The sequence below is a fragment of the Jaculus jaculus genome, chromosome X, assembly GCF_020740685.1.
Source record: "Jaculus jaculus isolate mJacJac1 chromosome X, mJacJac1.mat.Y.cur, whole genome shotgun sequence".
Classification (NCBI taxonomy): domain Eukaryota; kingdom Metazoa; phylum Chordata; class Mammalia; order Rodentia; family Dipodidae; genus Jaculus; species Jaculus jaculus.
In genome coordinates this window covers 81190228-81204544 of record NC_059125.1, presented here as the reverse complement: position 1 = coordinate 81204544, position 14317 = coordinate 81190228, and positions in this window count along the sequence as shown.

The following is a 14317-nucleotide window of genomic DNA, read 5'->3' as shown; positions in this document are numbered from 1 at the left end:
ACAGAAATCTGGAGAGAGGCTGAGTCTCAGGTCAGCCCTGGATTGTCAGAGGGCCATTAACAGAGTTACTACTCAATTATTGGGAACTGCTTATTTGCAGTGGGGCTTGGGCCAACCACTAGCACCTCCCAGTCTTGATTCACAGAGTGACCTGACCATCTGAGACTGGGATGCACTCAAAATGAAAATGACTTTTTTGATGACATCTGTATCATTATCTGGAGACCCACTACAATCCACTTTCAGCTCTCACCTTGACTCTCAACTCATGCAGGACACTCTTAGATCCAAGAACTTAACAAAATTTCACCCCCTCCCCAAGTCCTAAGATATTGTTGAGAACTGGTGGTGAGGGTCAATCCCCACAGTTCAGAACCCAATTATCATAGGTCTCACTACAGGCTTACCAGTCTCTTTATGAGCTCTGGCTGTGGGGCCTAAGAGAATTCAGCATTCTGTCACTCACAAACATGTCTTCCCTGCATCTCTATGATTCTTCTCTGAAAACACACTGGAAGTGTGAAGGGCTGGGAATGTGGTCTTATACTTGGGCCAAACTCTAGGTGCTAGGCTTTTAAAGGGTACACCATTGTTATCTGGGTGCCCTCAATTTGGAGCAGGGCTTCAACAGTCTATCCTTGGCACTATTATTCTGAAGGACCCTCTGCACACCAGTAGCCTCTTAAAACAGGCTTATTCCAGTGAGTTGCTGGATGTTGATTGTTGAAGCAGTATGGAGGGTCAAAGGAATGAGATCACCCTCTGACTGGTACAGGGCCTTCACAGAGATCATGACTCAATAATTGGTGCTTTCTTATAATATGTTTGTCTTGCAAAACCCACTCCCACTTCTCATCTTGACTTACAAAGAGGACTAGTACTTCTTCATCCGTAATTTCTAGAAAAAGATTCCTGTGCAGACATGCCCCATTATCAGAGGCAGGGAGAGGCCACATTACAACAGTTGGGCCCTGCTTGGTACCAGGCTGATCTATGGGGGGCCACATCATTATCTGGGATTCCCTATGAAGAGTGAGTCCTTGAAAGTCCATCCTCATACTTACCGTTACTCCGAATGGCCCTATAAAATCCAGGAACCTCACAAAGCATTTCTAAGTAGCCCATACAACCAGATATCTGGATATTATGGAGGGCCAAGAGGTACATTTCACCATAGTAGCCGCTAATTGGCACAGGGCTTCCAATGGCCTTATGACAAAATGGTGGCCTGCCTATGTTGAGTGTGGTAAGAAGGACCACTCCCACCTCTCATCTTGGCTCATGTGAGCCAGTCCTTTCTGATACATTACTTCCCCCAGTGACACCTATGCACTTAGGCCAGTTATCAAAGTTGGGGATGGGAATCTTTACAATAGTTGTACCCTAGCAGATTCCTGGTGGACACAGGGGTGCCACATCATTATCTCGGCCTTTGATCAAGTGAGAGGCTTCTAAAGTCTATCCTTATCACTAACATTTGCTCTAAATACAGCTGTAAAATCCAGGAACCTCAAAATATGTTTTTAAGTAACCCACATAACCGGATATTGAGGCAGTACTGAGAGCCAAGAGGCTCCTCAAGCATATCAGATCCTGAACAGTACAGAGATTTCAATGGGGTTCTAACTCAATTTGGGCCACACACTAGGTGCCAGGCTTTTATAGGGTACACCATTATTATCTGGGTACCCTCAATCTGGAACAGGGCTTCAATAGTCTACACTTGGCACTTAGTATTTTATGAAGGTCCTTCTGTGTTCCAGGAGGGTGTGGAAAGACAGCTACTCCCACCTCACATCTTGACTCAGAAAGTGATCTGGTCCTTTCTAATCTGTTACTTTGAAAATTATTCTTAGGCAGACATACTATATGTCAGTGGCAGGGATGGGATACATTGTTATAGTTATACCCTACCTCATTCCAGACTGTCACAGAGCTGCCACATTATTATCTGGGAGCCTCTATCAAGAGACAGGCTTCTATCATTCACCTCCAACAGTCACCTTAATATAAATGGAGGCTTGGTGGCTCCAAGATTCAGAACCTTCACAAACTGACACAACATCCCTCAAGTTGCTGGATGTTTATACAAAAGCTTCTGAGGGTGGATTCACTCTTACATTTCAGCTCCAGATTGTGATAGGCTGTCAATACAGTTCCAAATGCATTATTGGCATATATAGATGTAGCAGTTTTGGGTGAACCATTCCAAACCTCTGTCTTGACTCAGAAAGTGCACTGTCTTTTCAGATTCAGAATCTCTGGAAATCTGTCCTATATAGTAGACACACCATTTCTGTGATGAGGAAATGAGATTCATTCCAATGTTTGAGCCCCTTCTGTCCATAATCCTAAATAGGCATGCCTCCCAAATTCCCCCATCCAATCCTTTTTCTCTCCTTAGACAGCTTGGATCACATGGTATCACACTGAGACCTAGCCCAGTGCCCGGAGTTGACATTTTCACAACTAGTTTTGGGTCAGTCTGTTCACTTGGGCCCTTCATACAATACAGGCTTTTTCCAAGGGTCTTCATTACCCAAAAGAATTAGGTAGTTTCATGATATTTCTGAAGACACCACATTAATTTATAGTACAAATCAAGTTGGAACTGAACTGGAATGTTTCTTCCTGGTTATCATTTATAGTGCTGAAAAATTACTATGCTGCCTGCTAGCATAGAACTTCATCAACCCTCTTAATCAGCTAATGGACTTTGGAAGCTTCAAAGTGAATGAACCAGTCAAGTTATACCTACTGATTCAATAGTGGCATATCTGTTATGGGTTAACCAGCAGGTCTCTCTGATTAGATTTGAGGCCAACTCTATATGAGGCAATTCATGCCTGTTATTGTAAACCTAGTGAATACCTTATAGCTGGGAAGTTCATAGGCTACAGAGATGAAGATAATACTGTAGCTTTTTAAAATAGAAATGTTGTGTCCATCAAATTGTCCTCTGAATATTTGTTTCTGTAGACTAGTGTTACTCTCACTTTTGGTCAGAGAAGGGTCTTTCTACAGGGTGGTGACAACTGGGAAGATGTAAAACTGGTCAAACAGTCCAAATGAAGGGACAGTCGAATGCTAAATACTAATTTAGACATCTCTCTCACACCATGCAAGGCTCAGTGGACATTGCAGAGGAGGTGGCAGAAAGAATATAAGGATCACATGATAAGGGGGAGTGTTTTGCAATGTAATCTTCTGGACATGAATTCGCTATGGAATTCATGACGTCACCACAGATGTTACCCAAATATTACTGGAATAATATTGGGCCCATCCACATGTAATTAGGGAAGAGGGAAGTTGAAAAACATGAATGATATTTAAAAGGAAGTGGGAACTTGATGGAAAGAAGAAGTGATTTAATGGGACAGGGCTGTGGAAAGGGTACAAATGGAATAATGGGAGGCAGTCATAATAAAAACATATTTATGCATGAAAATTTGGGGTGAGGGTAAGGGCAGGGGTGAGGGACACAAATAGCCATGGTATCATAAACTTCTACATCCTAAAAGACAGACTGAGTGGTTGAAGCTTCCTCAGATTTATAGAGGGAACACCTGAATCACAGGGCCCTGGAGGGTATATAATAAAGATTAACCTTAATTTTCTCCTGTTCCTCTCTCTCTCTCTCTCTCTCTTCTCTATCTATTTTATATTATCTATCTTTATCTTCCTTCTTTTCCTTGGTGATGTCCTGTAACTTCCAGTACCAGCATGTGGTTAATATCCACAATGAGCTGTTAATCAAAGAGATCCTATCAGAGTACTTGATGACCCACCAAAGGTTAATGGTAAGATCCTACTGCCAAAGACACTGTATACTGGTGGTACAGGAAATGGAGTGAGCTGGCTGGAATCTGGAAGATTGTCAGTCCTCAGACAGTTATCACGTCTAGTGCCAGAATGTGCTACTTGAGCAACTAGGGGAAAATGACCAACATCTGTTCCAGCAACTCTTGGTCTAAGCTACTCAGCAGCAAACAACATAATGTGATGCTCACACAAGTGCAATAGTGGCACACACCCATAATGGGTAACCAACTGCTCTTGATTTGGCTAACTGATCCACTCAGGGGAATGGACACCATAGCTGGAGGTGGAAAACAAGTCAGAAACATATCCAAAAAATGAGCCTGCTCTCCATTATCAAGCTCCCACTGATCATGGGCTGCAAGAGGGCCTACACCTACTAAATTCTCTCTAACATAATAATGTTATCCCATTTATATGGTGCTGACTTTACACTCCATTGGATAATTTGCTTTTGTTTTTCAGATGGACACAGATCCTGAGGAGAGAATCAGCCCATCATACCTCAACAGGTCCTGAGCTAAAAACCAAGAGTAATTGCTGAAATGATCAAGAGTGCTATTTTCTTGGTGAACCTCGTACTAGCACAAGGGTGAAGGAGATAGACACAGAGAACACTCAATTTCTACCAAAGCAGATATACAGAGACACAGAGGCTCCCAAGACCTCATCACTGAAGTAGACCAAAAATTAACCCAACATGGCTCAGGGAAATTCATGGAAGAGAGGGCAGAAAGATTGTTAAAGCCACATGTTGTGCCATTATGCACAGAGACATTGCCTCTTCCCCATAACTGATGGGTAACCCCACAAATTATGACCTACATTCCTCAACGAGGAGGGTCCTTGCAAAGGGGGGAAGTCAGGTAGGAGACTAATGATGATACCAACATGGCTGCATATACACTGTGCACATAACTAATAAAAAATCAAAAGAAGAATGTGGTAGGGTTAAAGAGATGGGTTAGTGGTTAAGGTGCTTGCTTATAACGCCTAAGGACTCATGTTCTACTCTCCAGGCCCCATGTAAGCCAGACACACAAAGTGATGCAAGCATGCAAGGTCATACATGTGCATAAGGGGGTGCACATGTCTGGAATTTGACTGCAGTGGCTTCAGGCTATGATGCACCAATTCTTTCTCACTCTCTTTCTCTTTTTCTCACTCTCATGCATGAACTAAGGACAGTCTGTTGGGTTTGCCTCAAACAAACAAACAAACAAAAAAAGAATACAGGATGGGTGTTTGAGTGATGCAGTACAGGCCTGCAGGTATTGAAGGGAACGTTGAATGGAGGGTTGAAACTAACCTGGGCTAATGGAACAATAGGAACATTTGAGGTGGGCTTTGAATTTGGATGCATGATGTTGGACCAAAGCATTGACTGAGCTAGTAAATGACATGGCATGGGCTGTGTTTTCTAACACACACACACACACACACACACACACACACACACACACACACACACACACACACATTTTGTGAGTTCATGAATAGTGGGGTATAGGATGGTGTTCCAATTACCTTCTTGTTGCTAGCACAAAGCACCTACCCAAGCATCTTCTGGGAGCAAATGACTTATTTTATCTTACAGATTTGAAAGAGAGCTCCAAATGCCAGGGGAAATAATGGCCAGAGCAGAGGCTGGATACCTGACCATCATAAGGTGGGCAACAGCATCAGGACAATGTACCAAACACCAACAAGGTGAAGTTAGCTGTAATACCCATTGGCCCGCATCCAACAACACACCTTTAACAGCTCTTTACTTCCCCAGTTGACATCAGCTGGTGATGTAGCATTTAGAACACATGAGTTTTTGGAGGCCACCTAATTCAAGCCATTACAGGTAGGGTTGTGAGAGCTAGGTGAAGAACTTCTTTAGGGATCTAGATCTCTGATAAGAGGGGTGAGTCTGTGGATGAAAAAGGAATGTTCTGTGAGTAGTGAGACAGTAGTTATGGGCAGGAATTTATGACTTTAACTTCTACTAGAGTGTGAGTGCTTAAATTTCTGCACCATTCTCAGTAATGCAAGTGGTATCACTAAATGAACTCATCAGGTGGGATGTCTTTCAGCCTGGTACTGTTGTGTATACAGTATGATGCTCCATGTTTGCTTTTTTTTTGCCTGAATGCATGAATATTTGCAAATGGGTGTTTCTATTGGCTGGATTCTTTGCTTTCCATAGCAAACACAATATGTACATAAGGTTTAGAGACCCAACACATGAAAATATCCAGACAAACTATCGATCTTTTCCTTCCCTAGATAATGGACATCAACTAACTCCAGACAGTGCCTAGAACACTAATTTTCAATTTATAGAGACTGAATGAATGGTGGAGGCCTGGAATAAAATAGTTTACTGTCATTGCAGGTCAACCTTTCCAGAAGAAAGAGTGTCTGGTGACAGTATAAAGGTAAATTGTCAGGTTCATTGTCACTATACACGAAAATGGAAACCTCCCAAGGTAATCTTGGCTGATAGGAATACTGCTGACAAGTTGCAGAAGGCTGACAGGAAAAAGAGCAGTGCATAAATCTCTAGTCACCAAGTTAGGGTAGGTTCATGAGGCTATCAGAACAGGGAACCAACCCAAATCATGAACTCCTCTCCATCACATGGTGGAAAGTTAATGGGGCCAATCTAGTATAAGACTCATATATATCCACACATATATATGCCAATATATATCCACACATATGCCAATATATATATATATATATATATATATATATATATATATATATATATATATATACACATATATATATGCATCTATATATATGTATGTATATATGTATATATTGGTATATATTGGTATTTAAAGGTAGGGTTTCACTCTAGCTCAGGCTGACCTGGTATTTACTATGTAATCGTGTAATATCAGGGTGGCCTCAAATTTACAGTGATCCTCCTACCTCTACCTCCCAAGGGCTTGGGATTAAAGGCATACACTACCACACCTGGCTTAATATTTTTATTTTATTTATTTATTTTATTAGAGAGAGAAAGAGAATGAGAGAAAGAGTGTGTGTGTGTGTGTGTGAGCATGGGTACTCCAGGGCCTCTAGCCACTGTAAACGAATTCCAGATGAGTGCACCGCCATGTGCATCTGCTTACATGGGACCTGGAGAATTGAACTGGGGTCCTTAGGCTTCGCAGACATGTGCCTTAACCAATAAGCAATATCTCCAGCCCAATACTCACATTGTTAATCAAACTTATGACACATCAAAAGGACAATGGCCATTCCATGCCCAGAGGAAAGCTTGCCACATAGTAGGGCTGCATCGATTGAGGCCATATTAAGATCATAGTCTTATGAAGGAATCTTACTGCATGCTGGCTACTACATGCTGGATTAATTTGGGCTCACTCTGTGCTCACAATAACTCATGAATTGAGCATTTGTTCCATGGGTAACTTGACATTCAATGGACATTTTACTTTTGAGACTAGGTCATTGTATGTAGCCCTGCTTTGCCCTGAAATTTCTATTCATAACAAGATATGCATAACACCCTAAACCTCACTCATTGGGGACCTGACTTTAAAAATACCATTTAGTAAGTCTTTAAAACCTATATAAAGGAGTGTTCACAGGAAGGCCCTTAATAAGTTACCTGTAGTGAAGTGAATGCCTACAAAGGGTAACAGGAATGTAGAAAAAAATAGATTTGTCTTTTTCCTGGGCTGGGATTCTAATCCACAGTATTATCATGCCCTACTACTACTAGCGTCCCTCTCTACAGAGATTCCTGAGACAAGATCGATTCCTAAGGCTAATCACACTCATCCTGTCATCCATGGGAGAAACAACTTACACAAGTCCTTTCCCTACAGAGACCCTTCATATCAGGGGTTGTTCTTCTATGTCCCTGGCAGGATGTCCTGCAATCCAAGGTGCTATGGTCAGGAGAGTATCAGGCAAATTGGGGAGAGTTAACAAAGATATTGCCACGCCCTAACCAGAACGAACTCCTGGAACAGTGTGTTCTGGGCAGGCTGGGGAGGATTTGACTATTAAGAAAAGCTGTGAGAGTTAAGGAAGCTGGAAGCAAATGCTCCTGGAGCTCTTGTAATTCCTGTGAGATGGGATTTGTGCATGCTTGTCAGCTGCTCTGGGTATAAAGATGACAAAAGAGACTTCAGTGAAAATTTAAGTAGATTATAATGTCATGCACCAGTCAAAACCTCTGGGAACAGTGGAAACTTGCGTTAGAACCATGTTGTAAAAACCTAGAATGAAGCAAAGGTCTATGCTGAGCTTCTTGGAAAATTCTGCATGGCCAAACAGACAGGAAAGGGTGGAGGGGGTGGAGGCTAAAGGAAGTGATGTACTGGAAACAGGTAGATGAGGTGGGTCAGAAGAACCACAGGGGATGAGATTCCCCAGAGCATCAGACGATCTTGCAACAGAAATATCCGGACAATCCAGGAGAGAAGCCATCTCACACTGAAGCTCACCTTGTAATTACAGAACATGTTCTGCAATGCTGCCTCCACTTCCCCCTCCTCCTTCGCCTCCTCTTATCTTATCTCCATCAGTAGCAGCAACATCAGGAAAGGGTGAGGTATGATCCTACAGTGAGCAGAAAGAAGCCAGTGGTTGGGACTAGACAGAGTGTACAACACTGCCTCTTAGGGGCACAAGGTGCACATGGCCAACACAGGTTTACCTAAGAGCACGCGCTCAGAGAGATCTCAGATTCATGCAAGGGAATCCAAGGCCCATCATTACAAATAATCGTTGCATTACCATATACTCTCAATTTTCACACACAGTTTAATATCTGTAGCCCAGAAACTACAGTGGTTGTCAGAACTTTATGGAGATCAAGGGAATAGTCCTATGGTCAGTGTCCAAAGGCACCTTGAATTGTGTGTTGAGTTACTAACCCCAGAGAACTGGGAATAGTCAGACAGGGCTATTTTGAAAAACATAAGGGATTTTAGTGAATTCCATGTAGTTGGCTTTTGGAAGTCCTTTTGTATGGTACTTGTTAATCCAGGTAAAGGAAAATAGATTTCACTATTTTTAAAATAAATTCAGGTGCTTCCTATGTGTCTTATAATCTATCATGTAATAACATGACACTAGGTTTGGAATTTCTTTCCAAATGTGAAATAAAATTGCATGGAAGTGAAAAGAATTGTATATATGTAAGTAGAAGAATAGATTAATGGGGGTGAAAAGGCCTAAGTGAGGTCAGGGGAAGAGATTGAGTAAAGGAAAGGTTCAGGGAGGGATAATCAAAATCTAAGAAGACATAAATAAATCAAATGGAATCCTTCAGTTTTGGACAATGGAACACACAGGAACCATAGATTGTTACTAGAAATTTTTCAGTGCCAGAGATGGGATACCTTCCAGTGAATTGTTGGCCAGGGAGGTACCTGATGCCCCCAAAACATTTTAGGCCATTTCTGAGGCCCTTGGATTCCAGGAATAGATGGTAAGACCCTATTGCTAAAGACTCCACATACTTGGGTTGCAAGGCCACTGAGAAATCCTGCTGGAACTGAGCTGATAACCTCCTCCATGTAGACCAACTGACAGAAAGCTGGAAGGAGCCATTCTGCATGCAGTTCAATGGGAGATAGAGAAATCACCAGTGAAGATACTCAACAGTGGACACTGCAAGCCTTTTTTTTTTTTTTTTTTTTTTTTGCCAACCAGGCCAAATGAGCCAACAGGTGCAACAGTGGCACATCTGTCATGGTAGAAACCAACTGCCCTATAATTTGACTGGAGGCCTCCTCCATGGGAGGGAATACATCCCTGATACTGAAAACCTAAAACAGGGGTAGTAATGAACCCTAGGGGTATAACATCTGCTGTTGTCTAGCTAAATGTATATACTGTACTCATAAAACTGCCCAGTAAGCACTTTTGTTAATGTTCATACCCATATGTTAATATTACTCTCACTTTTGGAAGAGAGCCTTCTCTTTTCAGTTGGCAGTGACCTTGGGATGACCCAGAAGGTATCATGGTGCTGGCAAGAAGTGACTGGAGTGCTCAGTACTGTAATATCTCTATCACACCTTTCAAGGCTCAGGGTCAAATGTGAAAAAGGTGGCAAAAAGAATGTAAGAGCCAAAGGAAGGGTATGACTCCTTACAACATGTTCCTCCAGACACAAAATGGCCTGGATATCCATGACCTCACAGTGCCTGACACTACCTACATAAGACATCATAATATGAGGAAAAGATGCTGACATCAAAATAAAAGAGAGACTTATTGAGAAGGGGAGGGTATATAATGGAAAGTGGAGTTTCAAAGGGGAAAGTGGGGTGAGGGAGGAAATTACCATGGGATATTGTTTACAATTATGGAAGTTGTTAATAAAGCAAAATAAAAAACATAATTCTAGATTGCCTCCTTTTCATTTGAAAAATTTAAAGGACATTCACTTGGATAGTTTTTACTTGTGAAAGTGAAAACTATAGTTTAGTAAATGGAATGTCTACTCCAATCCCAAACTTTGATTGAAAACCTGCTGTTTACAAGTTCTGTGTTATCAGTAGGACACTAGGCAAACCAGACACACCCTGTCACACTACAGGGTATAGTAGTGTCAAAAAATGGTGACATATCCTCTTTGGTGAAAACAACAACGAGGAGTTGAGTTTCAATGAGAGTACATCCAAGTATCCTTCTCCAGAGCCAAGGCAACTTGGAGATTTGAGAAAATGCAATTTTGTATGTGAGTTGATTGTAATGAAGGTTCTTGGTTGCTGGTGTCAAACCTTTGGATGTTGTGACTGACTTTGGGCAAGAGGAAGAGAAGACTGCTCTAAGTCATTCTTGGTGGTGATGAATGTGGCAGGAAGATAGGGGGAGTTTGCCCTAGAACAGCAATGAGAGATGCAGCAGAACATATTCTATTAGCTGTGTTATTTCCCTCATAATCAGTGAGTATTTACTAAGAGACAAGGGTGAACATCAGAGGAAGTTAGGTCTAGAATCCATGACAAGTTGTCTTTTGCCTGTCTTAGAGACAGAGAACCAACTATTAAAAGGTTATTCTACTTTGGGTACCTATAGTGTAAATTAGACATGCAATCCCAATCCTCCCAACCAAAGGTTACACTGGCCCTTAGTAATATGCTATTCTCTGCACTGCAGAATCTCTTTCAGGTGACAAGAAGCAGGCCACATAGGAAGCTACACTACCTTTGGGTCTTATCCCAGTCAATTAATTACCTGGGTAGTTGGAGTAGCTTATTGAGACAATCTGAGGAATGGTGGGATGACTTTCTCTCTCCAGGAGGCAGCACAGTTCTGCATCTAATGTATGCCCCCAGCTCTCCAATGGCAGGGCATGAGGCAACTATGCCTGTGTGAGGGCATAATGTTGAACAGCATGTGACTATCATCAGGTCCACTAGGTTCCATAGATTTCTTCACCTTCAGAAAATGCAGCTGCTAGGTGTTTGCTAGATTAAATTGATACCTGACTTCAACTCTGATTTTCTTCTTACAATGAGCTTATGACTGTTCTTATTTGTGGATTTCATTTACCATCAAGGAAGTAAGAACATACATCCCAGACATTTTCATGGCCTTCCAATTCAGCCACCCTGCCACCACTAATGCCTCATGAACCTCATGAATTCAAGAACATGGAATTACATAATCCCTCCATAATACTTGATACAACAGATGCTAATGGGATAATGGGTTCCATGACACTATGACAAACAAGAGGTGGATCATAGATTTCTAGCAGGTGAACTGGATGTAACAAGTATGGAACAAAATGATGGAGGAGCGTAGGAGAAAGGTAAGGATGATGTCATCAGAAGGATTGGTATGGGAGGATAAAGTAGGTATTGCAGGGGAGATCACGGTACATCTATGAGAAAACAGAGAGGTAGGATTAGGGTGGGGCTATAATTGATGAAGTCTAATAGAGGGCAGCCAGAGCCTTTGAATCCTCAGATTAGGTACTCAGGGTGTTTAGAGCCCTCAGAGGAGCCAAGCTAGGCTGTCAGCACAGACATAGAAATTAGTGGAAGGATTGGTATTACAGAATCCTTTGAGCGGCAGGGCAAGGTTGTTATATATTTTTTTTAATTAGTTGCAACTTTAATATAGTAACAATTATAAATAGTTCCAACACATTATCCCTTTTGTTTCTTTTTCTTTGCCCATATTTCACTGATGTCTCTCTTAAGTGGGGGAATCTGTAATCATTGTGAGGTCAGTAATGTACCAGTAGGTTCCTAGTGTGGTGGCAATGCCTTAAAATAAGCCTTCCTACCTCGTGGCTCTTACATTTTTGGTGCACCCTCTTCTGCAATGCTTACTGAGACTTGGAGAAAGTGTTAAATGTTCCCATTAATGTTGATTTCTTATTTATTTTCTTCTTTCATGAGTTTTGTTTCTCCTAAGTTTCTACTGCCATCTCCCTGGAGAAGGTTCTTTGTCTAGCAAGGAGATAAACACTAGTATTAATATATCACTTTTTCTGTGATGTTCTTCTGCCCTGGAGAGTGTGATAGAGATGATTCCTTTCATGCTAGGCACTTAGCTTTCTCTTATTGTCATTTTGAAGGATTTGGCTCTTTCTGGTATTCCTTGCCACCTTTAGAAAAGGAGGTTCTCTAACAAAGAGTGAAAGCAGCATTGATCACATGATAAAAAAATAACATGTATATTTAGAAGACTTTTGGATGGATGGGCTTAACCTGTTCATGTAACTAAAGAAGTGAAAGTTTTCTTTGTGGTCTGTGAGATTGCAAGTCATAGATTTTTGATGTGTTTCTCAGTACCAGACATACATTCCCTCCCACTGAACAGTCCTGATCTATTCAGATAGCTATTGATTACACCAATAACTTATGTGCTATTATTGCATGGATGGGCACATCTTGCCTAGAAGGTTAATTTCTAAGTTTACAGGATGCACTGCTTTTTTCCACTGTTGGTGACTTTGCAACCAGCAGCTTGCATAGTGATTCAAGCACTATAATTGCTAGCCAGCCATGAGCTGGTTTCCATCTCAGTTCTAGCTTGATTTCTCAAAGCCCTTGGATTTCAACCTGTGGTGTATTCAGCAATAGGGCCTTACTATATAGTTCTGGAGGGTAACCAAGCTCTTTGGCAGTGGTCTGGGTGGTTTTGGGGAGCCTAATGGGCCTCCCTGACCAATGGATCACTGTAGAGTATCACCCAATTCTGGCATTGGTATTTATCAGAAGTAGTCAATAGTGGTTGTGACTTCTTATGTGTAGGGTCTGTTAGGATAGTGACTATTAAGTAGTTGGAGGCATTTAATATGAGGTGATCAGGAGCGACTGGAGGATAGGGATGTGCTGGCTTTGTTGAAACTGTGTTGAAACAAAAGCTGCTGGAGATAAGGATAGTGCTATCAGTAATAAAAGTGAAGTTACTAAACCTTGTAATGCCTTTCCACCAGTTGCCTGAGCATAAATTCATAGTTTAAAGTCAACTTCATTGCCTCACTCCTGAGATGACTGTACCCTTGACTGTGAACTGTGGAAGCATTTTGAAATTTTCCCCTATGCTCCCAGCATTAAGCCCTTGTAACCTAACGATGTAGCTATCTTTTCTTTTCCTTTTTTTTTTTCCTTGGTTTTTCGAGGTAGGGTCTCACTCTGGTCCAAGCTGACCTGGAATTAACTCTGTAGTCTCAGGGTGGCTTTGAACTCACTGTGATCCTCCTACCTCTGCCTCCCGAGTGCTGGGATTAAAGGCGAGTGCCACCACACCCGGCGTAGCTATCTTTTCAATATCTGTGCTATACAGAGTCCCTGAGATATTTAAAAACAAGGTGTGTTTGCATTTCTTTCTATAAGCCAAGTTCCTGCAACATAATGTCTGCTGACTAAATGCTGGATTCACTAAGACTATTTTTCTTTTATACATAAAACTGCATCTACTTTCATCATGGAGAAGACTCAGAAAACAGGATATATTCAGGTTAGGTGAGAGGGAGAGAGTATCTTGTTTTTGGGTAATCTTCCATGGAAGATTACAGGGCTTTCATGCTCACTGGTTCCTATTCTTATCCATGGCCTTGTTAATCCTGATCTTCTTCCCCTACAGATAATTCCTGACTTCTGCCTAGTGCATCAATACCTACCTAATCAGAGCAGTTTCAAATCCTGCGTAAGAGTCTACTGAGTGTGATTGTACATCTTCCTGGGTCCAGCTGTGTTTATGAACTAGAACTTGCCCAGGGAATCAGATATTCAAAATAAATAGTTTCTAGTGGGGATCCTATAGTGACATTAAGGAAGTGCTCTAGTGTCTAGTACTGTGACTCTTAGAGAATGGCAATCTTTTCCAGTCTTATATTTGTTCCTCCATAATTTACTTTTTATTTTGTGTCCAAACTTGGCCAGAGCCTCATGAACTCAAAGCATACACACACTGGAGAAGCCTCTAGCTTCCAGTTACATATGAGACTAGCATATTTTCTCATGTCCAGCCAATCTCAGCTTTTCAC